Here is a 26,609-nt window from a genome sequence, read left to right as displayed (position 1 = left end):
CAGAGCGAGACTCCGTCTCAAAAAAAAAAGAAAAATAAGCTTCCATAGTGATGCTTTTTTCATGCCATGATAGTCATTCCTCGTTTCACACTGTAAGGAGCTGCTGCAACCCTTGAAAGAAGAGAAGGATCAGGACAATTTTCACCAAGGCTGACTGGAGACACGTTGTTTGCTCCTTTGCAGTTAATGATGGTGCATTGTCTTATAGGCAGAGTGGGATGTGGTCATGAACATCCACAGAGTGGGAAGAGACGCAAGCTCCCATTCTATGGCTTCAGTAAGCATAAGAAGATATTGTTTAAAAGGGAATTATTTTTTTTTCAAAGTACTGTTTATTGAAGGCCCAATAGGGATCAACTGCTGTGCTAAAAACTTGACGTGCATCAACTTATTTAATTCTTATTATAACAAAATTGGGCATTAAAATCTGTGTTTTCGGCTGAAATGGGAGGATCTCTTGAGCCTACGAGTTCCAGATCAGCCTGGGCAACATAGTGATACCCTGTTTCTGGAATAAATAAATAAATAAATAAATAATTGTGTTTTATATTAAAAAAAAATTGTGGCTTACAGAGGTGAAAACACCTCCTCAGGGTTACAAAACTTGCAAGTGGCTGTTTATATCCCATAAGCCTAGGGTTTAAACCTAGATCTGTCTAATTCCAAAGCTAATACATTTTCTCAACCTTCCACTGTCAACAATTGTCCACTGACCTCTAGTTGATTCTGTTTTCTGGAGGATTGGATTAGGTGATGTAGCTTGGTTTGGCTCAAGATGACCAAGAGTCAGGCTTCATCCTTGGGCTCACTTCACTCTGGAAGCTCATGGAGTGACAGGAGCAGGCTACCCTTTGCCAGGTAATTTGCCTCCTAATATTGTATACTTTGTGAAAAGTAACTTTAGCTTGAACTGCTTTATTAATCAACAAATTTGAAAACCGGCAACCCCCTTTCAGTATATGATTATGTGATGATTTGTTACATGAATGCTTTAACATCCATATGGAATGGTAATTTATTTAAAGTTTTAGGTGCAGAATGACACTGGACCCTAACTATTATCACCTTTTATTTTATAATGTACCCAGGGTGTGCTAGTGTACTGCCTCAGGCAGAAAATTATATAGAGAAAGGATATAAAGTTTAACGAGCCTTTATGAGTCCAAACACCCTTCCCACTTACCTTTATCCCTCTTTCTCTGCTTACAAATTTTTGCTTCTCCCAGCTGAATCTATGCCAAATTCAAGATGTTTAATTTTGTATTCACTTCACTTTCACCAACAGTCTCCTCCCAGTATACTTTTCCAGGATGATCTTTGGGCTACTTTTGCCTACCGAGAAGGAGTTTAATCTACACAGCCTCTGCTTTTCTAAACTAAAAATAAATATATATATATATATATACTTTTAAATTATATTTAAGAGCCTTAGTAGTTCTTATTTTAACTTTTATTCTTCTAGTTCCTTTGATACTTTTCATCTAATTTTTATTTGAAATAAAATTAAAAACATGAACTCTTCTGGAAGCAAATAAATTATGGTGAGTTTCAAATTTAAATTTGTACTTAGAAAATAACTCTCTGGTATAAAAGGAACAAAAAGTGAAAAAAAGTGTCATCTATGCCTAGTTATGGGTGAGATCTACTAAATGCCACTGAAAGGAAAAATCCACACCTTGGCAGGACCAAATTCCAAAAAGCCATAGCTGTTCTACAATGCTTAGAGTTCCACAACAATAAGTGGCTTTCCTGGGATTCATATTTTCCCTAAAATGAGGAAATATATATTGTGAAAATAAATGTCATTGTTGACTATTAAATTAGGCCTGACTTTCACATTGCTTCCTAAATTCCCTGCCCCTCCAGAAATGGTATCATTTGGGGTGGCAAGATAAATCTTATTTCCAGTGGAGAAGTGGGTCATGGAAAATGGTGATATTAGCCCGGACATTCCTGCATTGAGACAACTAGACATTCTGATTAATCAACTGAAGTGGCAGGATGGGTTATCTGGATTTCACAGTTATCATTTTCTCTCAGTTGGGCTTTCTCATCACCAGTAACAAAGCTGTGTTGGTAACTTTATTCCTTCCAGTGTTTGTATTTGTCTCCATCCATACCGAGCTTGTTTCCATTTTAGGACCTTTGTGCTTGCTGTCCTACTGTCTGGGTTGCTCTGTACCCAGACCTTTGTACGGCCTCAAATATCTCCTGCTTAGATATGACTTTCCTGAACTCCAAATTCACATGTCCCCCTTTTCCCAGTCACTCCATTATATCATTCTGTCTTATTCTTTCGTAGCATTTGTCGCATCTTGAAATTATCTTGCTTGTATTATGAAATTAATTTACTTAATGTCTATAATCATCTCTAAAGTGGCATCTCTATGATATGATAAAACCTTGATAATTTTTTTTCACCACCATGTTCTCTTCACCTATAACATGCCTGGAAAACAGTGGTACTCAATAAACACTTATAGAGAGGATAATTAAATGGTCATTTTAAATTTAAACTATTGTATATTTTTAAAGATATAGAAGAACAGAATATTTATCAGGGACTATGCTTACCCAAGTGCACTGATCTGAACTCAGGTTCTGTGGTACATTGATATTTGGGCATGTGAATGAGCTTTGCTATACTCATGCTTGTTTTTGGATTAAGGAAAAAGCCTTTCCCCTCTCAGTTCTATTAATGGGAGGAATGAAGTGACCCGTCTGTGTCTGTCAGTCATTACTGGGAGAATGAGAACACTGATCTTTGTAAGTGTCAAGTTTTTGACACTTTGTAAGTGTCAAAATCTAACTCTTCAAATATAGTTTGAACTTTTGACATACAAATTTCAAAAATCCATCACTCTTATGACTTTTATTACTGTAACTAAAGAAAAGTTTCAACCTTTTATTTCCTGTCTTAGAACATTTTATTTTTAAGGCAGTTGTTAATCTGCTAATGAGTGTTTTTTAACAACCAAGTCAACTCTTTATATGTAAGCATTTTAATACATGCATAGAGGCATTCACAATGTCTTACAATTTCATGCTTTTGAAAATATTAAGTTTTAAGTATATCTCATTGACTGTCATGCTTATTGAAATTACTGGCTAGAAAGACACACATTCAGAGAATGTCTTGTGAACTTTTATGCTAATAATTAGGAATCTCTTCTACTGCATGAAGGATAACTTGGGCAGGTTAATAGTACTATCCCCAAATTTGTTCTTAAAATTGAAAATATACTATTGTATCTTATCTTCTATAACTGTTTGGGAAACAAATGAGTCTTTATAGAACAGATGATGACACTATTAAGTAACATTTTCCACCTAAAAAGAAAATAACATGCATTAATGATTTGTAAATCATAAACTTCTGCCAGACATGGTGGCTTGTGCCTGTAATCCCAGCACCTTGGGAAGCTGAAGCAGGTGGATCACCTGAGGTCAGGAATTTGAGACCAGCCTGGCCAACATGATGAAACCCCGTCTCTACTGAAAATACAAAAAATTAGCCAGGTGTAGTGGTGGGCACCTGTAATCCCAGCTACCTGGGAGGCTGAGGTAGGAAAATCGCTTGAACCCAGGAGCCAGAGGTTGCAGTGAGCCAAGACTGTGACGCTGCACTCCAGCCTGGGCAACAAGAGTGAAACTCCATCTCTAAATAAATAAATAAGAAAATTCTGCACTAATATAAATGATCAACGTAAGCTTCAAAAAAAAAAAAAAAAAAAAGAATTTGATTTTAACTCTCAGGCAAATAGATGATAATATAAAACAAAATAGTTCAAATATTGCAAGTGGCCTAAAATTCAAGCACTTGCTTCATAGATACCTGTTTGCTGTATATTAGACTAAATCCTACATGTAAATATGAAAAAAGATAAGTTCTCAATGTAAATATTAAGTGAAGTGAAGGTCAGTTCTATTAGTTACTTTGTTGTAACATCCTTCATGCATCTGTTTGGGGGTTCTAGCTACCTAAAATCTTTTTAAGATTAAAAAAAAATGTCTTCTTACTCCTGAAATCAGCTTTGTTAGCTCTCAAATCCTTTTATCAAAGACTAGATTTCTAAAATACATGTGTATTGACATGTCTTTTCTTAATCCAGTGGGTTCCCAATGTGTGGTTTGTAAATCACCTGCTTCAAAGTCACCTGAAGTGATATTAAAATACAATGTGTGTGTCTCAACCAATCCTTTATTTTTGTGAATGGCCTTGGCCAGTTTAGACGATCAACAAATAAGCTCTTTTAGTAAGTATTGGTAGCTTTGTTAGAGGTATCTGGGAGTTAGATGACTCCACCCCCACAATCTAATTACCAAGAGGTACATTTCAGTGAAAGCAAGTCTTCAACAATCAAATTTCCCAAGTGTACATGTGTTATAAGCAAATAGCCAGAAAATAGTCATATGACTTGCCTGTTGTTTCAGGTGGGCTGGCTGCAAGTGAGGCTCACCAACGAGCACCTTGCATGAAAAGCTCACTCCAAACAGACGTCAGTGACATCAAGACCTCTTTTGGGTCAGGGAGCTGGGTTCAGTGGGGCTTAGACCTCACATACTCCATCAGTGGCATTTGAGTGCTGGGCTTCTCCACTCCTATGTTCATACAAGACATTTTCTGGGTCCAGAAAATTTTTGCTTCTCAGTTACTTCTCAGGTACTCTTGATACCACTAATTGTACGAAATTCTTTCTAACATCTTTTATAGTAAATAACAAAACTTCAGGTGTTGATTTCACTACAAATAACTAAGTAGCCACCTCTGAAGAGGGCAGGTCCTGATTAGGACACTATCAAGCATTCCTATTAGGCATTAGATTATATGAACAAAAGTTATTTATACTGAAGTGATGTATAATTATAACACTACTGAATCAAAATCTCTGCATGCAAGACCTGGGAATCTATGTTTTTAACAAATATTTCCAGGTAATATTTTAAAAACATATTTGTAGACTTTTACAAACATTTTTTAAAATCCTAAATGCTGTTTTCTTGACTTACTTTCTCCTTCAGGAAGAATACTGAATTAATATTCATTTCAACAGCCACTTCAAAAACTACTCACTGTTTTTCTAAATGAGATTTCTCCCCATAAAATTTCTTGAATTTTTAATGCTTTTACTAGTACCTAACTCCAGTGAAGAAATTTTTTTTCATTCATTTTTTGTGATGCCCTTTTACCTATTGAGTCAGTATGCTAAATACAGGGTGGTGACTTGCTTTGCAGTAGTTTTTAAATCAAATGCTCAAGTCAGAGCCATGATTAAGTGAAGACAGGTACAATAACTAAATGCGCTCTAGTACTGGAAATATCAATTGTTGCATGCAGGAGATTGTCTTTTTAATTTACTTTTATCCGATCTTTGTCTTAGTAGATCTATCAAAGAAAAGTGGCAAGAGCACTAGTTGAACTAATGATTTGCAGAACGACTCATTACTCAAGGACAGAGTTCACAGAAAACGTACATTACAGAGGTCTTCTTTACTGATCTTAAAAGAGTAAACAAAGACATACAATGAGGATGATGTAATATCTACAATGCTCCTTTAGTCTCTAGACTGTCTTTTGCTTCACAGTTATTTTTACATTAGTATTAACTGTAAATTTTTTTTATCTGTCTAACCCAATTTCTTTGAGTAATGCTATTTCTTTACGATAAACCTGGGTTAATAAGTATAAAATACCTAAAAATATTTTCTAAATGAGGATTAGCGATTAATGCACATAGCAGATGCACAGTAAAAGATGGCTTTTACTTTTTACTGAGTGTACTACTACTAATAGAAAACTGTGGGCTATGGTTGAAACTGAAATGCAGCCAGGTGTTAAGGAAGACACAAGGCTATGTCTGAGCTTCCAAGAATTGGATGATGTACATTAGCTGATCAGCCTTGAAACCAAGGGACATAATCCGACCCCCTCATCCTGGAGTTTTTCTAATAAATGGGGAAGGAATAAATGGAATGATTACAAGTGCTTTCTGATTTTTAAAAAGTCTTTTTACTTTTAGCCTCTACACTAAGGACACAACAGGTGCTTTTAAAGAAAGAAATAGAAATAGTTTCTTTTTAGAGTAACCCAATAGAATGAGACCATTTTACTCCGGTAATTTCTTTACTCACATGATCTTAATGTATAACTTTTAAGAAGTTCGGAGGCTGAGAAAAACAAATATCAGTATTTCCATTTCAAAAGGAAGAAAGAGGCTTTTACAGATGAGAAAGTTAAGCCACTTGTCCAAAGTCAGATGGAAGTGTTAAAAGTGGAATGTCAAGTCTTTAAACTCTGGGTCAAGAATTCTCCCCACTATGGTAAATTATAAAATCAAACTAACAATAACTTTTTCATTACTTTTTACTTTATTATCACAAAAGAGTTTAGTCATATGGGAAACTATTACCTCACAACATCATTGTAGTTTCCCTAAAACAGACCCTATAATTTTGGCTTGATTTTGTCCCTGGGCACTGATGATGGGGTATAGACCATCATTATCTTTGGAGAGAATGCATGCTGCATGCTGTGGGTTTTGCATCTCCACAGCCAGCCTGCCCAGCCCACAAAGCTATCACAGGCATCCCTACTGAGGCTCTTTCAGGGCCTACTATTCTCACATTTGTGTGGAGAGACCAAGCTACTCGTGATCTATGCTTGCTGATTCCAGTGTAGCTGGTGAATGCATATTCTACATTTCCACAAAAATCTACTTTATTTCTCCCAGTCCTAGGTGTAAAGGATCAGCCCACAGGATGGAACAAAATAGATCCTCCTCCCTTCTATTTCTAGAATAGGAAGGAGAAAAAAGCAAAATTATTTATTAGGATCTTCACAGCAAAATTTCAGAAAAGAATCCTGTCCTCTTAGCTAAAGGCAAAATAGCAAGGTTTGAATGAAAGTCCTTCCTGATCCTGTTTCCTTTATGCAAAAGATTACTTGGGCAATTAATTTAGCTGGTTAAGGTCATGTTTTATTCTGAATTTCCTGTTTTACTTTCTAAACATTTTTTTTTTTCAAGTTGCTCCAGGCAAATGACAGTTACCTAAACATATTAAATAAGCAGATTTCTAAGATGGGTTTAGCTCTAAGTAAGTGAAGAATTTTCAGACCTCTTAAAGATCTTTGATACCATGTAACTCTGTCCTCAGTGACTCCCACAGAAAGAGTGCAAGGCAGCTTCTCCTGTGGTTTCTTAGGGCTCTTTTAGCTTCTGGAATCAGAAAACTCTGGAGAGGCTGCTTAGGCAACAGTTTTCAAGTGTGACTTGAAAAGCTCTGCGTTTCAAAATCCCAGGGTTATGAGTGAAAAGGTGTTGAATGAAAGGCTCTTAATTGCATCCCCTTGCACCTAGTTTATCTGGCCCTGTGATGGAGTTCCTTAATATGCACCACCTGGACATTGCAGTCGTCCTAATTCCTTTAAGACTGTCCCAGACTCTGCCTTTAACTAGTTGGTAAAGTTCCACATAGCCTTTGTGCAACTGCCTGAGGGTTGCAAAATGAGGGGATGACATGTTGGCAAGTGCCTCAGTTTTCCATCATCACCCAGGAGGCAGCCAGAACCGGTCTGGTGAGAAAGAACTCCAGGAAAAACACCTCCCCAGGTTTGTGTCAATAACACTTTTAAAATGGAGATCCGCGGAGTCCAAAGGAGTTCTTGTGGGCCTCATAGACTAAGAACCGCTCAGTTAGAATGAAGCTTATTCATGTGGACTTCTTAGAATAAATAGGGCTGATTTTACGCAGTGATTCGATCTGGGGAAGATGAATTCTTGGCAATGCTCTCAATTCCTCCTGTTGGTAATTCCTAGGGGTGCTTGCTAGCCAGGGTTCACGTTCGATGTTCTTACAATGCAATCTTTTGTCGCTCCTATCTCAGGCTCCAAGAGTCCTCATACAGTCCTCTGCAGAGCTGGACAGGATTTTACTGCGTGGTTGCTTGCAGCTGGCAACAGCTGTCGCTACACTTTTTTATCCACATTTGTTTTTGTGTGTTAAGATTGTGTTTCTAGTCCTCCCCCAACTTCTGATGCTACGCAAACGGTGCCAAATTGTTTGCTGGCGAACATGATATTATTAGTAAAGGCCAGTGGCTTCTTCCAAGGGAGCATTGACTGCTTATGTCGTGGCTTTATGTAGCCTCTTCTGAGTATGGCACTCACTGTGCCATTTATTTTGGTTAATGTTTTTAAAAGACTCATTTTGACTTTAAAATCAGAGGCAGCAAATGAAACTTTGCTTAAGGATTCATGTCCCTAAAATGTAATGTTGGAGTGGTAAGGAAAAAAGGAATCATCTTTTAGCAGCAGCTAGGTATAAGGTATAACGAAGTTTGTGGAAAAGAAAAATAGGATTTATTTTATTAGATCCAATATTGACAGCACTGCCCTAGCATGATGGACATGCCTTCTGTATGAGATGAGTATGACATCCACTCAAAAAACAGCCCAGTGGGGAGAGAAATGCCAGCAATAATAGATGTGACCTTTTAGTGCCTTGGCTATTGGCATTGCCTGAGGGTAATCCTAGATCACCCATTTTTCCATTTGGATGTAGCTGAGACTGACAGGGCAGGTGTCCTGCCTAAAGCAACTGATTTACTGATTTACGAGCAGCTTTCAGTCTCCTTCCTACTTGCCTCTTCCAAAGTGAACTTGAAAATCCAGTTCTTTTCACTACCTCTGCAGAAAACCTAGAGGCAAGCACAGGATTTATTCTTTGTTACTTGTAAGGCTGCTGTTGAAGTCATGCAAAGGTCGATGATTAAATGACATACCATAAAGATTTTTAGTATTGTTATTAAACCCAGTAGGATTAAAATGCAGCTACTGACGAAAGACTTGAACTGCAGTGTCTAGATGAAGCTAATTTGAACACAACTTAATCCCCTCGTCATAATATGAACAAGGAACAAAACAAATGGTACCATGGCAGCTGGACACTGTCTCAGGCACCACAACTTCTGGTTGTTTAAATTAGCTGTGGGTTGATTTTGTAACTCACAGTTACATATTACCATTAATGTCACCAACCTGTCTCGTTAAACACCAGGTCTGCACCCAAATCATTCAACCTAACCTCATGGGGTGGATGGAGAAAGTGTGTTTTGAACTCAATGACCCATGGCTTCTTAGGGTGTAAAATATGGGCTAGACAGCACTGAGTGTGGGAGGGGAGATAATCACATTTGGCCTCGCTACATGTTACAAGTGGCGCTTGCAGAATCCTGGCTCCCTCTCTCTACATCCTCAGCAGGAAAAGTGCTTAAAACCATTTGAGGGGGCATAGCTTAGTTACATCCTGAATAGACATGTGTGAACCTGTCTTTTCTGGAAGCTAGATTTAGGTTAGCTTGAATGTCCAACCAATACCTGTATGCCTGCTTTCCATTCTGTCCTGTGCCATCTGGAGCAACTCAGCTCTCTGGACCTTAGCCCCAGTTTTCCAATTTGGACTGTGACCTTGCCTTTGACCTGTGGTTGGTCTTATATCATAGCCACTGACTGCTGCCTGTGTCAGGATGCATGCCCCTGCTCTGCCCATCGCCTTCCTGCCAGCTCAGCCCCCAGCTCAATTTTTTTTTTTTGAGACATAGTCTCACTCTGTTGCCCAGGCTGGAGTGCAGTGGTGTGATCTCAGCTCACTGCAGCCTCTGCCTCCCGGATTCAAATGATTCTCGTGCTTCAGCCTCCAAGTAGCTGGGACTACAGGCATGTGCTACCATGCTTGGCTAATTTTTGTATTTTTAGTAGAGATGGGGTTTTGCCAAGTTGGACAGACTGGTCACAAACTCAGCCTAGCTTCTAATCCAGGACCTCTTACACCATCCAGTTCTATGGTCTGATGCTGACCACTAGTTGAGTTCAGGCTCAAGTGACTGCTTAGACCACAGGCTGAGAGTTTAGGCCTGGGAAGAATACTGCTGAGGCACCCAAGACCCAGAGGGGAGAGTACAGGCTGTTTTGAGCCAGAAACAAAAGTCACTGTGTGCTCTCCAGTGGTCAAAAATTTGAGCAGAAATATCTGGCTTAAATGGGAGAAAAGTGAAAGCAAGAAGAACATGAGCCATTAATCTTGTGCCACACGAATAACTAACATGAGGCTATAGACTTGCAACTCAGCTCACTTGGGTAGCATTTGCATCTTGAGTTTCTCACACATTGTGAAAAACCACCCAGGGATATTTTTATTTATGATCTTAATTTAATTTTGTTGGACGGGTACTATGTTCATGTGGTTTCAAATTCAAAGATATAAAAGGGTACAAAATTCAAAAAATCTTCTCCTATTTTCCGTTCCAGAGAAAACCAAAGTTATCAATTTATTTCATACATTTAAAGAGATATTGGATGCATATACATGGGTATAACTGCATGTATCATTTTGCTCTTTTGAAAAAAATACAAATAATACATACTGTATACACTTTTTTTGTCCCTTACTTTTCCCCCTTATACATTAGAATTTGGCCCTATTACTATACAAAGAGTAATTTTTTTTTTCTTTTTGTTTTACATGTTTTGTTTTATTTTTTCTCCGAAACCCATTATCTTGGCATTTGGCCATTATACAAAGATTTTTTTTTTTTTTTTTTTTGGCTTTGCAATGTTCTGTTTTATGGATTGCCATTGTTTAGCCATTCCTCAGTCAGTGGACATTTAGGTTATTTCTCATTGTTATAAACAATGCTGAAATGAATGGTACATTTCCTTGTATATGGAGAGGACTACTACTGGATACAGGAAAAGGGGTCTAGTAATATCAATACCTTGTAAATAAATACATAGATTTTTGTTCTTCTCAATGACTTCTCACTACTTAGATTCTAATAACTATCCTGACAAGGAGGGAAAGGTAATACATACTTTTTTTTTTTCTTTTCATTTTTTGAGACAGAGTCTCACTCTGTCACCTAGGCTGGAGTGCAGTGACATGGATCTCAGCTCACTGCAACCTCTGCCTCCTGGGTTCAAGAGATCCTCCCAGCTCAGCTTCCCGAGTATCTGGGATTACAGGCCTGTGCCACACCCAGCTAATTTTTTTTTGTGTGTGTATTTTTAGTAGGGACGGGGTTTCACCATGTTGGCCAGGCTAGTATCAAACTCCTGACCTCAAGTGATCTGCCCACCTCGGCCTCCCAAAGTGCTGGGATTATAGGCGTGAGCTACTGTGCCTGGCCCATTTTTCTTTCTTTCTTTCTTTTTTTTTAACATGAGGAAAAACGTATATAAAGAGAGGCAAAGGTGACAGCTTTCTTTAAAGGGAAAGTTGAATGGAAGGAAATTCATTTCTTAGATACACCTTAGAGTACCACGTTTTAGCAGGGAAGTCCATTCGTGCTTCCAGAAAAAGTGCTAAGACAAAATCTTGTTGGGATGATCTGTTTTTAGAGCTCTTTAAAAAAATATCTGTTTCTTTGGGAGGCCGAGACGGGCGGATCACGAAGTCAGGAGATCAAGACCATCCTGGCTAACACGGTGAAACCCCGTCTCTACTAAAAAATACAAAAAACTAGCCGGGCGAGGTGGCGGGCGCCTGTAGTCCCAGCTACTCGGGAGGCTGAGGCAGGAGAATGGCGGGAACCCGGGAGGCGGAGCTTGCAGTGAGCTGAGATCCCGCCATTGCACTACAGGCTGGGCGACAGAGCGAGACTCCGTCTCAAAAAAAAAAAAAAAAAAAAAACAAACTGTTTCCTCACATATATACAAAGTAAAGGAAAGCAAATAGCTTATAGAACAAGGATGGCTTTTACATGATTGAGAGCAGATTCAAGGTGGAGTCACCAATGGAAGTCATTGAGACAACAGAGAAGAGAGATCTTTCAAGGTGGCGAACCAGCTTCTGATTGAAGGGAGTGTATGGTGGTGGGGAGGCAGGAGCAGTCTCATTGTCCTTATAAGTAGCTCTCCAGGACAGCTTTTGTGTTTGATATAAAGAAAGAAAACAAGTTTTGTGAGCACAGTCTTAAAACCAATGGAGCATACCTTAGTTACGTCCTGGAATAGACTTGTGTGAACCTGTCTTTTCTGGAAGCTAGATTTAGGTTAGCTTGTATGTCCAACCTATACCTGTATGTCTGCTTTCCATTCTGTCCTGTGCCATCCGGAGCAACTCAGCTCCCTGGACCTTAGCCCCGGTCTTCCAATCTAGACTGTGACCTTGCCTTTGATCTGTGGTTGGTCTTATATCACCGCCACTGACTGCTGCCTGTGTCAGGATGCATGCCCCTGCTCTGCCCATTCCCTTCCTGCCAACTCAGCCCAGCTTCTACTACAGGACCCTCTTATCTCACCCTTTTTTATGGCCTGATACTGGCCACTAGTTGAATTCAGGCTCAAGTGACTGCTTGGACCAGAGGCTGAGAGAAATGCAGCAAATCAGGGCACTGAGATCACTAACTGCTGTGTGAGAAAAACTGTAGCTGCAAAGGAAGAACTGGTACACACGAACACTGAGAAACATCACCCCAAAATTGCTTTTCTCTAACTGAAATATGAAGATGAGTGTACAAAGAAAGAAACTTTAAAGCTTAGTGAGAAAGCAACCAAACATACTTGTGCACTTATTTTTTTATTTAAGAATTAAAAACAAATTTTTAAAAGACAGGGTCTTGCTCTGTCACCCAGACTGGAGTGCAGTGGCGTGACCACTGCAGCACCCAGGTCCTGGGCTCTAGCGATCCTCCTGCCTCAGCCTCCCGAGCAGCTGGGACTACAGGTACACGCCATTATGTCTAGTTACCTTTTGTTTTCTTTTTGTAGAGATAGAGTCTTGCTATGTTGCTCAGGCTGGTCTTGAACTCCTGGGCTCCAGGGATCCTCTTGTCTCGGCCTCTCAAGTAGGGGCATTATAGGCATGAGCCACCATGCCTGGCCCAAGTTTAAATTTTCACTTTTAAAAGTATATACTTTTTATTTTAAAAAAGTGATTAAGTGTATTTTATTTATTTTGTTTTAATGTAACTTGAAGCTAAGCTTACTGTGTGAACCAAGCCATTCTGATCAGTGATAAATTGCAGGTCTACTTTTCTTTTCTTCTCATTGAAAGATCAAGAACCTCAGCCTGCCATGACTTTCTTGGCTTCCTTTACTAGCATTTAATCCTTCTAGTATTTGACATAATTCTCATGACAACATGTGGACTGAATATAATGTCCTTCATTTCACAAATGAGGAGATTGAAGTTGAAATATTTTGTCACTTGCCAGAAGTCCCATGTCAGGGTGGCAGTGTTGATATTTGATCCCACTTTTTGTGCCTCCAGCCCAAGAGTTTTTTCCATGACAATCAGGAACCTTGAGATTAAAAACACATTGAATGTTGTCATATGTTGGTAAGAATAAAATACCAAAAAGAAAATGCCTTCTACACACAGCTTTTCTCATGTACTCACTCTAACCTTCTATTTGCGCAATTGGAAGCAAGTGTGTTAGCCTCATTGAACTTTAGTTTTCTTGTTTGTGAGGTAGAAATAATAATAACCTTACACAGTTGTGAGGATGAGTAAATAGTGTATATAAAGTGTTTCATGAAAAGATAGCACTCAGTGAATGGCAACTTTCCTATAATAATAATAATTATTATTATTATATATGAGATCAGGTAGGTGAAAATGTTTTATAAATTGCAAGTTGATAAATGCAAGGTACTCTTGTTATAATTATTTTCTTACATTTAAAAATATTTATTCACTATTTTTAGAATATGTTTTAATGGTTGGATCCATTTGGTATATTCACTTTAGTGTTATTCTAAGCCATTATCTTAGGAAATTAAAAATTTTAAGTTAGTTTAACTGAAGTGAATACCAATGCTTCTGAAAAGTGCTTTCCTTTTTTTTTTTTATTTTACTGAATCTTAAAACTAAATGTCTTTCTGCAAGAAGAAATAATTCAAAACTTCTGTTGGGATCAAGTATGATTAATAGCCTGAAATCAGGAATAAAACTGCTTTATAGAAGAGTAAGAAAATAAGGCACAGATAAATCTCCTAAATTCTTCTTTGTGTACTAGAGGAAAACAAAATAAAATTTCCTCAACCCTTAAAAACTTCGTGAGCTCTAAAACCATTCACAAACATAATTTATTATTACAGAATCCCAGTTGCACACCTGAAAACCCTGGGGCCACATGTGTTTCAGAATTCAGAATTTCTCAGATTTTTTGAAAGCAATGTAACACAAATACTATATATGAATGCACTTATCAGGGTCTGGGGGAGCACCTTGTAATTGAACACATTACTATTTTTGGAGCAAATGTATGAAAAGTCATGGTGCATGCAATAAATAAAGACTATAAATAGCTTTGTGTCAGGTCAGGTTAGGCCACAGATGAGTTCAGGTCCAATCAGGTCATGTGTTTTCAGGAATACTTTTGGTTTTCAGAAATTTTTGGATTTCAGAGCTGGACATAAGAGACAGTGGAGCTGTATTTTTATCCCCAATGTGGAACAGGTCAACACGAAGGCAATGTGTCTGGTAGGAATATCATCAGATCTGCACTCAAGTAGGCCTGAACACCTGATCTACCTTTTACTCCTCGGATTTATTGTGAAATTACTTCACCTCTATAGGCCTCTGTTTCCTTATCTGAAAATGGGGAAAAGAATCCTACCTTGCAGGATTGTGGTGAGGGTTAATGATAATATAGGCCAGGTGTCTAGTTACCTGGTACTTACAGTATGATTGATAGCTGCTATCATTGTTCATGAGAGGTAGTATCTAATGAAATAGAATAAAATCTTTTTTTTTTAGTATTTCAAATTTGAAAGTAGCAGGGAAAAGGGGTAGAAATTTTATGTATGAATCCCAGCAGACTTCCTAAAGGGAAAAGGGGCAAAGCCCCAAAGCTTTGTCTCTGGGACTTTACATTTATTGAAACCTATTAGGCCGGACAGGATAGCAACTGACCTCAGCTCAGAGTCAGGAGTGTTCCAAAGAGTCCAAAGAGCCCCTGAAATGAAACCCCCAGGAGGGCAGAAAGAACTTGCACAGTGGGTTGGTCCCAACTGAGAGACAGGCAAATGTAGTCTGGGCCCATGAGGAATTGGCCTATCTCACCCTGAGCATCTGTGGTCATGCGTTCAACCTGTGCGAGTGACTATGTTAATTCATTTATTTATTCATTCAGCGATTGTTTTTGAATGTCAACTAAGCATGGATCTATGAAAATATCCAAGAAACATACAGAAACAACTCTATCTTCATTAGCATTATAGTTTAAGAGGGACTTAAACAAGGAGCAACAGCAAGTCACCCAAAATTGTGGTGAATTTTCTAAAGGGATAAACTTGGTGAGCAGTGGTAAGGGCAGGAATGGGCTACTTACAAAGAGGAAAGCAAGAGGAGACAGGACAGCCATGACCGAGGTTGAGGTGTGGCCAGAACACTCCTCCTCTGTGACACCTCGCTGCTGTGCCTTCCCATCACCAGCTTTCAGATGGAGTGCCATCCCCTCAGAAGGCCTTCTTGACCTCGCTAAACTTCATTTCACTCTCCACTTTCGCCAGTCACTTTCTCCCCATTATCCTAGTTTATTTTCTCAGAACTTGAGATTCTTGAGAGCTCTGAACATTTTGTCCAGTGTCTGATGGTGCCTCAATATTTGTTGAATGATTAAAAGGAAGACTACGCAAAGACCTCAAAGCAAAAGAAAAGCTAGATGCATTCTACGAAATAAAACGAGGCATTTGGGTCTTGTTAATGATAATGGCCTCCAATGAATCCTGCCTCCTGCTATCCATGCCCTTATGTAGTCCCCTCCCATACCGACTCAGGGCGTGGCCACATGACTTATTTGGCCAATGGGACATCAGCAAACAACACAAGCGAAGGCTTGATAAGTGCTTGTTTAGAACACAGATGAGCCACGTGAGAAAGTCCTGCCTGGTGTGGTCTCCTTCAAGAGGAAATACCACTTGGAGTGCAAGGTGCTGACATTCCAGCTGTCCCAGCTGAAATTCAGTCACCCAGCTGAAATTTGCTCAGTGAATAAAGTCCAGGCAAAACCAATAGAAAGATCCACCCATCCACCCTGTAACAGTGAGAAGAAAAAAAAAAGTTGTCATTCTAAGCCACTGAGTTTTTGGGTGGTCTGCTATGTGCAAGAAAGCTGAAACAGAGCTGAGGCATAGTGAGCAGGCGAAGGTAGTATGAGATGGTTTAGGAAGGAAAACAATCATTCAGAACCTTACACATGTCAAATTACTGTATGTTAAATGCAATGGAAATTAACAGGTTTGAAGGAAGGGAAGACTTATTACTGAAAAGATCAGTTAGGAGGCTATTCCAGATATCTTTCACTGCTTTGAGTAATGGAATATGGTGGAAAAGACCAGACGCCAGTGCCCAGGCTTAGGCCTTATCAGACTGGCAACTTCTACTTCCCTTCTTTAGGAACACTCTCTGGGAGGCCTGAGCATCTGTTTAGAAAGCTAATTACTCTGCAGGAGCAATTACTTGGAGAGGCCCTTAGTCACAGACCCCTTCACCCTGCTCTGCCCCCAAATTCAAGACGAGGAGATATACCTCATCTTTCTATGGGAAGAGTGCAGTCCACCATAAGTTCCCAGATATTATCTCTTAATTCTCACAATAATATTATAATGTCATTAATATCACTCAAATTTTTACAGATGAAAAAATGAAGTACAAATGATCTATATAGCTTTGTTTGAACTTTCACAGATGTAGAGGCAGCATTTTAATTTAGGTCTTCCTAATTCCAAAAGCAAGCTATTGCCAATATAAGATCTGGATGGGCTATGGGTTGGCAATATATGAGAGTTTTGGTGGCAGAAAGAGAGTAGGTGAAAAGTTGTATTAGAGTTAAGGAGAAGATAAAAGGAAAGAAAGCGATATTCCAGGAAAGCAACTTTTTCTTCTTAGTACTCTTCCCAAATTGTAGATGACCCTCTGTGACAACTACAACTAAGTATGAGCTTTGAAGAACAATACATCCTTATTCTATCTGGTTGGTGTACAAGGATAATTGCGGTTTTTGCCATTACTTTCAATGGCAAAAACCATAATTATGTTTGCACCAACCTAATAAGTTTTCCACACTTACTATTGCTTCAAATCCATTTAAAAGGAAAAATACTTCTTGAAGCATAATCATTAGTAGCTAAAAACTAGAAACCACTTACATATCAGCCAACAGGAGAACAGACAAGTACATTGTGCCACTGTTATAGAGTATAAACAGAACTATATGCTCAACGTACATAATTCTTAAAAACATAATCAAGAAAAGTTAGAGAACAATGTATATAGCACAATATCAATTTTATAATGTTTAAAAATATGCATAGCAATGCAACATGTAACTTACAAATTCATACTAGGTAGCAGTCACATGAACAATACACTTGAGAAAAGTAACTACCTGTTCAGGTGATCACAGTTGCCTCCAGGAAGAAAAAAATAAAGAAAGAAAATGGGAAATCTAGATTAAAGCTTTAATGGTATCAATAATTTATTATTATTTTTAAATGAAGCAAATATGGCAGGTAGAAACAAAAGGAACTGTTTTCAAGGTGATTTTGGTGAGATCAAAGGCCAAAGCAAAGTTGTGTGAAGGCTTAGGTGGCAATTTGTAAAAATTTTAGCTCATTAGTTCACCAAGTACAACACAGGACATTGAACACAGTGAGAACTGGAAGAAATGAAGTGTCACTTTGTACTTTGGTGTTGTGCAGTTGGGAAGACACCCACACACTGTATCCTACTCAGCAAAGCCACATTCTCTTAATGGTTTTCAGAAGCCAACGTAGAGAGGAAGTGCCTTTTAAAAATAGCTTTTGAGGCAAGAAAGGCCATAACAGGAAGGCCAGATGGAAGAACATGAACAGACTTGTTTCTGAGCATATGAAACATCCAGGAATTAACATGGTGGGTTTTGATTGGAGTGGAGTATGGGGAGAATCTATTCCTGCAGGCCAGATCTATGAGTCAGTGACTTCATTCGGTGGATGAGTCCTAGGGAAATTCAAGTAACTCTTAAAAATAGAAAGACCTGGAATTGCTAACAAATGAAAAATAAGATTCAACCACTTGTAAATGATGATATCAGGACTTTTCTTGTGTTAATTGGTGGAGAGGGTTTGGAAGAAGAGACACTAAACCTCGAATGAAAAGGAAGCCCTGCATGGAAATGATGTGAGGCAGGATGGGGCAGCTGGAGAAACAACCAACCAGTTTCATCAATGGTTATCTTCTGTTTACCTTTGTTTGTGCAAGAGCCCAGAAGAAGCTGCTTGCAACAGTCTTTCACATATTGTTGATAACGTGGTAAGGGTTATAACAAAGGCTTATTCCACTAATGCCCCTAAAAATATGGGCATGTATCTTATCTCTGTGCACTGGCCTCTTTAATATACCCTGGGACATCCAGATACCCTGAAACCTGAGTCCCAGGGCATAAAACCCACTTCCTGGTATTGTGTATGATTTACCAATAAGGAGACTAAATTCCCTGGAAGAACATGGAGAACATGTGCTGATGTATCAGACAAATTACGTTTTCTGGTTGTAGCACTTGTTTAAAAAGAAGACACTGAAAAAGCAAGCTATGAACATATAGAAAGAAGGGTTCAAGTCCCATTGAATCTTTGTTAGCCAGTCTTTGGAACAAATCCCATAGCCCTTCCTCCATAAATCCTTCTAGAGAGATAAAATATGAGATTTTTTAGCCTTTTAGCTCCTCTAACCCTAACTTGCTTGAAATACTTAGTAATTTTTCATATCTTAAATAGAAAAATGAAGCCAGCCAGATTTTATTTATAAGAAGATGAAATACCAGTTTTCCCTGAAAGTAGGCCTAAATGTAAACTAAAGATACTGCTGACCTTTCCTTGTCAATCTAAAAGGTAAAAAAAAATTCAAAGTGGCCTGGGCACTCAACAGTAAAGCCTTTTTAGAAAACGATACAAGCGTTGGCTGGGTGCAGTGGCTCAGGCCCGTAATTCCAGCACTTTGGGAGGCCAAGGCAGGAGTATCACTTGAACTCAGGAATTTGAGACCAGCCTGGGCGACATGGCAAAACCCCATCTCTACTAAAAAACACAAAAATTAGCCAGTCATGGTGGTACGTGCCTGTAGTCCCAGTTACTTGGGGGACTGAGGCGGAAGGATTGCTTGAGCCTGGGAGGTCGAAGCTGCAGTGAGCTGTGTTTGCAGCACTGTACTCCAGTCTGGGCAACACCCCTTGTCTCTAAATAAATAAATAAATAAATAATTTAAAATGATACAGGCATAACTCTTGTTTCTCATCTCCGGTAACTGTAAATGGCATTATACCATCCCTATTTCTTAAGGAAGAAACCTAGGAGTCCTCTTTGAATATTTCCTTTCACAAAATCTATTTATCAAATCAGCAGCAAGTTTAATAGCTTCTTCCTCCTAAACATAATTCAAATCGTCTCTTTTTGCACCACCACCTGCCATCACCATTTCTCTTGCAGAACCACCAGGCCCTAGGGAGACCACACTCCTGGAGAGAATGTGGGTTCTGCAAGAAGTAATTGATACCTTCAGGAAATGCACCTTTTCCCTCTAAACACAAAGCAAAACCCCTAAAACTGGAGCTGGGCCTTAGAGGCACATGCTGTCCCATCCTGAGAGTGGATGCCAATAATAACTCTGAGGCTCAGGTCACTGGGATGGGAAATCTGAATCTGTGACTCTTCTCCTTGGGAAGCTGAACTGGTTCATGGTTGCTGATGACCACTGGCTACTGATCTCTTTAAGGAAAGATTGTCCAGTTTAGGAATCTAGGACTCTCCCAAATCATCAAATAATGAGTTCATGAAAACCACCAGATACCAATAAGATAAGCACTGTATACGTCAAAGATGTTTAAAGAGGTAATAAAGAAGAAAATGTTAAAGAGATATCAGATGTGACCAGTCACCATGTCTCGCACCTGTAATCTCAGCACTTTGGGAGGCCGAAGCAGTATGATTGCTTGAGGCTAGGAGTTTGAGACCAGCCTGACTAACGTGACCAAACCCTGTCTCTACTAAAAATACACAAGTTAGCTGGGCATGGTGGCAAGCACCTTTAATCCCAGCTACTCGGGAGGCTGAGACAGGAGAATCGTTTGAACCCAGGAGGCGGAGGTTGCAATGAGCCGAGATCACACCACTGCATTCCCTGGGTGCAATGTGAGATGCTCTCTAGGTGACAGAGCAAGACTCTGTCTAAAAAAAAAAAAAGAAAGATAACAGACGTGAAGTATCGAGCTTGATGTCTAACACTCAGTGGGGCTTACTTACTATGTGGAAGCTCCGTCTGGATTGCACCTCATCCTTTCTAAACTGAACCAGCGCTATTAGCACCAGTTTACCAGCTACTATCATCTGAAGGTACACGTTGATCATGCATGTTACCTTCTCTGGGCAGGCAATCCACATCTTTATGGTATTGAGTTTATGGCAGACCATACAGAGAGGTAACATAGTAGTTTTCTACTGCTGCTGAAACAAATCACCAAAATTTTAGCCTCTTACAACACAAATTTATTCTCCTGACACTTCTAGAGGTCACAAATCCAAAATACATTTTTGGGGCTAAAATCAAGGGGTTGGCAGGTTTGCATTCCTTCTGCAGGCTCTAGGGGAGAATTTGTTTTGTTGTCTTTTCCAGTTTCTATAAGCCTCCTACATTCCTTGGCTTACGAGCCCTTCTCCATCCTCAAAGCGAGCAGTATAAAATCTTCTCTCCCTCCTCTTTTCTTCCTCCTTCTTATAAGAATCTTTGTGATTGTATCAGGCCCATCTAGATGAATCAGAATAATCTCCCATGTCAGGATCCTTCATTTAATCACATCTGTGAAGTCCCTTGTGTTGTGTAAGACAACATTTTCAAAGATTCTGGGGATTAAATCGTTGGGGTCAATTATTTAGCCTAGTACAGGTAGGAAGCAGGGGGAAACTTCTCAAGGACTCATTTAGTGATGGTGGAGTTTGGAGGTGGTGGTGGCTGGGGTACTGAGGAGGAAACAGGCCAAACGGGAAATAAAAGATGATTTTCGACCCTGGGTGTAATTGAATTGGCATATTTTGAGGGGGTGGGATTCAAGGAAATTAGCTTCACTGAGGACTGAAAAAGATTCAGGGATTTTGCTTTCTAAAAAGCAAAATTGGGAGTATAATTGTGGGCGGGGGGAGAGCAAGGGGAGTTAGTGATGGCTGAAATAATATAATGTACAAATAGTTTCATTACTAAAGCATATCATTCTCTGGATATTGATGGATATCATTCAATTGGCTGTAGTTGATGCAGCAGAAAAGAGTTCTAATTGGTCATTCATTGATTCTATTGATTCTATTCAAATTTTTAGGTAGTTAACTTATCATATATTATTTTGATGGAAATATCAATGCTGATATTAGCAATAGATACATGAGAAGAAGCAATTAAAAAGATCTAAAGATGTGTGGTTTGGCAGAATGATTATCAATATAGTCATTTATGTAGACTGCTTACCTTCAATTCCCTTATGGCACGATAGCACTAAAGCAAGTCAGAGTGCTGTGAGTTTTATTTTATAAAGGCTGTTAAGTCTAAATAGGTTTGCTTAGTCATCATGGTTGCTGTTTTGTGGCATATCCCATTCACTTACAATTTAAGGAAAAAGTAAAGGGAACTTGTTTCTTTCTCAACACTTTTGCTTCAGGCAACCCCTTGTTGCTTTTACTACTAATGAGAGAATTTTAAGACAAAATTTTGCCTGCATCTTTCCAATCCCTGGAATACCATTTACAGGAGCATAGCACAATAAATCTGTTCATGCAGGTGATAAATGCTGTTGAGGGCTCTGCTTGCTAACCATTTAAGAAATACAGATTTACATACTTTCAAGGCATATCTGTGAAAATGTCAGTCCTTTAACTAAACACTCAGCTACACAGCCTTTCGGCTAAAGGGAGCACCCCCTGAGTGACTTGCCCACACTCTGAGCTCTTCCTGCCTCCAAATGAATTGGTGATTGTTCCCCTCCTGCCTCCAGTGTATTGGTTACTGTTGCCATCTTTATCGAAGGTAAGGGTCCAGGCCCACCGGCTTGGAGTTATCTGTGTCTCCTTCCCTTTCCTTAGGCTTTCGTGGTAAATGCTGTCAATTCTATCTTCACAACCCCTCTGGTGTTATTTCCTTCCTTCTCCTTTCATCACCATTGCCTCTCACCTGCTGACATCAAATCACATCCTAACTGACCTCATTGCCTAAGCCTTTGCTCTCTCATATCCAGCTAAAGACCTACTGCAAGAATGATAGCCCTGAAGCCCTGTTCCAGTCAGCTCATTCACGGTCAGGGAATTTTCAACAGCTTCCCACTGCTTTGCATAAAAGGCAAATACCACCACCTAGCAGGCAAGGGCCTCAGATCTACTTTTCCAGATTTTTATTTCAATAGTTTCCTTTTTATTTTTCAGTAAAACAGAACTATATGTTGTCCCCAAATTTCTTTTCTTTCCTTTCTTTGCCTTTCTTTCCTTTTCTTTTCTTTTTTCTTTTTTTTTTTTAAATAGAGACAGGGTCTCACCATGTTGCCCAGGCTGGTCTTGAGCTCCTGGGCTCAAGGGATCTGCCCACCTTGGCCTCCCAAAATGCTGGAGTTACAGGCGTGAGCCACTGCACCTGGCTATTATCCCCAAGTTTATTCTGTGTCTCTCTCTTTACCTTCGGACTTCGCGATGTGCTGCTTTTTAATGTGAAATGCCCAACTCTTGTCCCAAACACACATATCCACTTGTGAAAATCTAACCTATCATTAAAAGTACATCTCAAATGATAGGTATTTCTTAAATAAAGTCTTTCATCTTTGCATTGCCTTAGAGTTTGTTTTACATCTTTCTTATGACAGCACTCACATCCAAACCTTGGTTATATTTATGTGTACACTTGTCTCTCCACCAGGTGGGCAGTAAGACTCTCAAAATCAGAGTCCGAATTTTATCAATCCTAGGACTCTTCCTTTCTCTTCAGTAGATAATCAAAATCTTTTGTTAACTATTGGAATGAATAAGCAAGTGAGTTGATTTTGTTAATTTATTTCTACAGAACATTAGTGATGTGGTGAACAAACACTCTGAGCACATCCAAAACGAAAACCATCTGGAGCTAGAGTAACAGCATTTCTAATCAAGCTACACTGTAATACACACTGAGCTATTAAAAATTTCATGCTGGAAAAGGTGCCAGAATCTTAGTACACTATTTTCAGGAAAGAGATACCATTTCCTTCCCTAAGACGTGACCTCGTCTTAGTACCAGAAATGTGAAACCTAACTGGAGAATAAATAAGTTTCAATTTTTAATAGCTCATAAACTCTGACAGGGCTGGGAGTATCAAATTTACTTGAGCATTATCCACCCTGCAGTGCCAGCCGAGGGGCATGTGGAGAGAAAGGTGCTGAGGGTGGGTGTGGGTGTGGGTGCTCAGCTTCTAGACGGTACTGGCAGCAACAGCTGCTGCTTGGCTCTGGAGGCAGCCATCTGCTCTCCCTCTGTGGGCAAGAGGTCCAGGATGAGATGTGGATGTGGGTGGTCAGATGGGGCAGGGGCTTAGGAGGAGGCCTCAGGCCCTGGTTGGAGATACAGCTGACCTATATGAAGCAGAGTAATTAGTTATAGCATCACCGGTATATAAAAGGGTGAGGGAATCTCAGAATTGAGTTATAATACCTGCTTGTGAGATGATATTACATTAGTGATGACAAAGGGTAACTTCTATGAACTTCCAGAAACAAAGGATTATCTGGGGAGTAAACTTAACAGGCGCTTCATTTCAGAACAACATGAAAAAATTACAGGCACATAAATCTAGAAGTAGGCAGCTCCGTCTCTACCATAATGGATGATGAAAGGTGAGATTAAATGATTCTGAACTTTGTCTGACATGATAAACCTCTATGACTTAAGAAAGTGAACCCTGCTTGGCTGGACAGAGCCTCCCTAATATTATTATGGTAAAAGGAATTTCTCACATTGCAGGCTGGGGAAGCCAAATATGGACTTTGTGCCACAGTGTTCTGCATCCGTTCGTACACAGGGCTTTTGCTTTAAAATGAGCATTTGGAAGAACTGGTAAATCATTTTATGCACTTTGCTTGTATTATATTCTAAATAAATTTATAAATGGTTGATTCCCTTTAAATCTTATTTTTAAATCATATCCTCTTCATCTTCAATATAGCCTGGCTTGTTAGTTTATTTTTTAGTTCAGGGTGAACAACTGTGGCCATACACATGAAGAAAATACAAGATATTGGGAAAGATGACAATTTCATTGCATATCCATGACCCCCTCTTCTTGTTAATGCCCTGCAGGTAAGAATCAATCAGTAGAATACATAAGGCCTAGGGACCTCCAAGATAATGAAGGCTTCTATAGACCCAGGCATAGGGCAGTGGCTCCCCTAGGTACAGGATAGATGTTTTGCCCTGGGATAAGGAACTCAGAACCCTTGGCTCCCTGAGTGGGTGCAATCAGTGAAACCTGGTAGATGTCTCTTGGTCTTTGGAGAAAAATTCCCTTTGCCAATATCCTATGTACAGCTTGCGTCTGCAGGCCAACTGTAGCGGCCCTGGAGAGGAACTGCAACTTTGAGCGGAACTATTGTTAATCTACACAGTTAAGGAGGGGAGAAGCCCCACCATGCTCTTTCTTCCTTTTTTTTTCTTTTTATTTACTTATTTATTTTTGTAGAGATGAGGTCCCACTATGTTGCCCAGGCTGGTTTAGAACTCCTGAGCTCAAGTGATCCTTCCACTTCGGCCTCCCAAAGTGTTAGGATTACAGGTGTGAGTTACTGTGTGCCACCCATCATGCTGTTTCTCACCTGGAGCTTCAAAAGGTCACTTTTCCCCCTTAGCCTCCAAGGAAGACTTTTGACCTTTTGCTCACAAAATAGCCAATGGCCAACAGTGTGAGAAGAGATAATCTATGTGACCACTGTTTAGAGAAATGTAGATCAAAACAATGAGAGACCATGGGAGTAGGAGACAAAATTCAAAAGACTGATAATATTCCTGTGGAAACACAAAGTGCTCCAATAATTCATTTGCAGCTCTTATTTAAATTATAAATGGACATAGAGTTAGATTCAAATATCTCACTTTTAGGAGTCTGTGCAATTGAAAAATTAGCAAGAGTAATTGGAAATAAATGTGCAAGGATGCTAACTGAATCAATGTTTGTAAGAGCAGGCATTTCAAAATAACCTCAACGGGGAATGGAATTGAATAGTGATACTAGACAAGTGCTTTTGTGATACTTTAAGTGTAAAAAGTGAATTGAAGAGCAATGGCATAATATGATCCTGATTTTGCATATGAAATGTTTTCGCATCTACACATTTATGCATTCAGTGAAGAGAGATTAGAAAGAAACACCAGTCTACTAACATTTGTTGCCTTGAAGAGAACATGACTCTAAAAGAGGACAGATGGTTAATTTTTACTTGATTTACATCTGTATTGTTTGATAGTTGCAAATAACATATATTCTTTTTGTAATAAAATTGTTTAAATTTTTCTTAACCTCATATTTAAAAGTTTATAAGATTTTGAGATATTAATCTGAAGAATTTCAGAGACAGATTATAGAATTTAAAAATTAAAAATTTCTTGCCTTAAGAATGAGTCAATATTTTAATAAAATCTTGTTTTAACCAATAAGAAAAGTTTATAAGAGGAAAAGAACCATTTCTGTAGTTTCTACATGTCTACTGACATGTCAATATAGCTATTATGCTCCCTTTTGAATATTGTTTTATTGCCTTATAAAATTGGAAATCTCCTAACCAGATGAACACATGGAGAAGTTATTTTATTTTGTACGATCTACATGATGATTATACTCCTAAGAGGAAAATAAATACGCTTGTTTGAAAAAAACCAAGGGAGTCAGGGGAATCTCACTCAACTCTGTGGCATAAGAGAAAACTTTTAAATTAAATGATTGGAAAGAGAAAAACAAAGCTAGGGATAAGTTCTGAAACCTTTTTAAAAAATCTTTGCTTTGTGGTTCCTTTAAGCGAGCGGTTCTCAAACATTTCTGTGCATCAGAGGGCTTTGTTAAAACACAGATTGCCCAGCCTCACCTTCAGAGTTTCTGATTCAGTGGGCCTGGAATGGAAGCTGAGAATTTGCATTTCTAGCAAGTCCCAGATGATGCTGATACTGCTGCTCTGAGGACCACACTTAGGGAGTCACTGCTTTAGAAATATTCCTTGTATACCCTTTGTCAGAAATGGCTAAGATTTCCAGAAGCAAGAATAGGAATAAAGGCAAGATGTACACAAGTGATAGATCTGATACTGGGGTTGAGATTATGTATGATATACAATTTTTTAAAAAGTAAGACTATGACTAAGCTGTCTATTACACTACATGTGCTGCGGTAGTATTTTGTATGTTGTATAAAACAAAAGCATTAAATAAAACAAAAGTATTTAAGAATAATAGAAAATTATTTCTATGTATTAAATCTCACTTATTTTTTTCATTGCTTATAAAAGAATATGAACTGTAGAAGTTTCCAGCTAGTTATACATATTAGAAAATAAACAAAAACAAAATATTGAAAGAAGAGAGGA

At 38.9% G+C, this 26,609-nt stretch overlaps 1 protein-coding gene across 1 annotated transcript in view; it reads right to left on the bottom strand.

The window, feature by feature from the left end:
- The window catches only part of CA1 (carbonic anhydrase I), a 57,341-nt gene that overhangs the window by 14,515 nt on the left and 16,217 nt on the right, over positions 1 to 26,609 (bottom strand). Inside the window, exons 2-3 of the mRNA XM_011995640.1 lie at positions 8,645 to 8,698; positions 6,718 to 6,792 (exon numbers count right to left, since the gene is read on the bottom strand). The gene's annotated coding sequence lies outside the window, so the exon portion shown is untranslated. The remainder of the gene's footprint in view (positions 1 to 6,717; positions 6,793 to 8,644; positions 8,699 to 26,609) is intronic.

The sequence above is a fragment of the Mandrillus leucophaeus genome, unplaced genomic scaffold (genome assembly GCF_000951045.1).
Source record: "Mandrillus leucophaeus isolate KB7577 unplaced genomic scaffold, Mleu.le_1.0 Scaffold494, whole genome shotgun sequence".
NCBI lineage: Eukaryota > Metazoa > Chordata > Mammalia > Primates > Cercopithecidae > Mandrillus > Mandrillus leucophaeus.
This window is presented reverse-complemented; position numbering and strand designations above follow the sequence as displayed.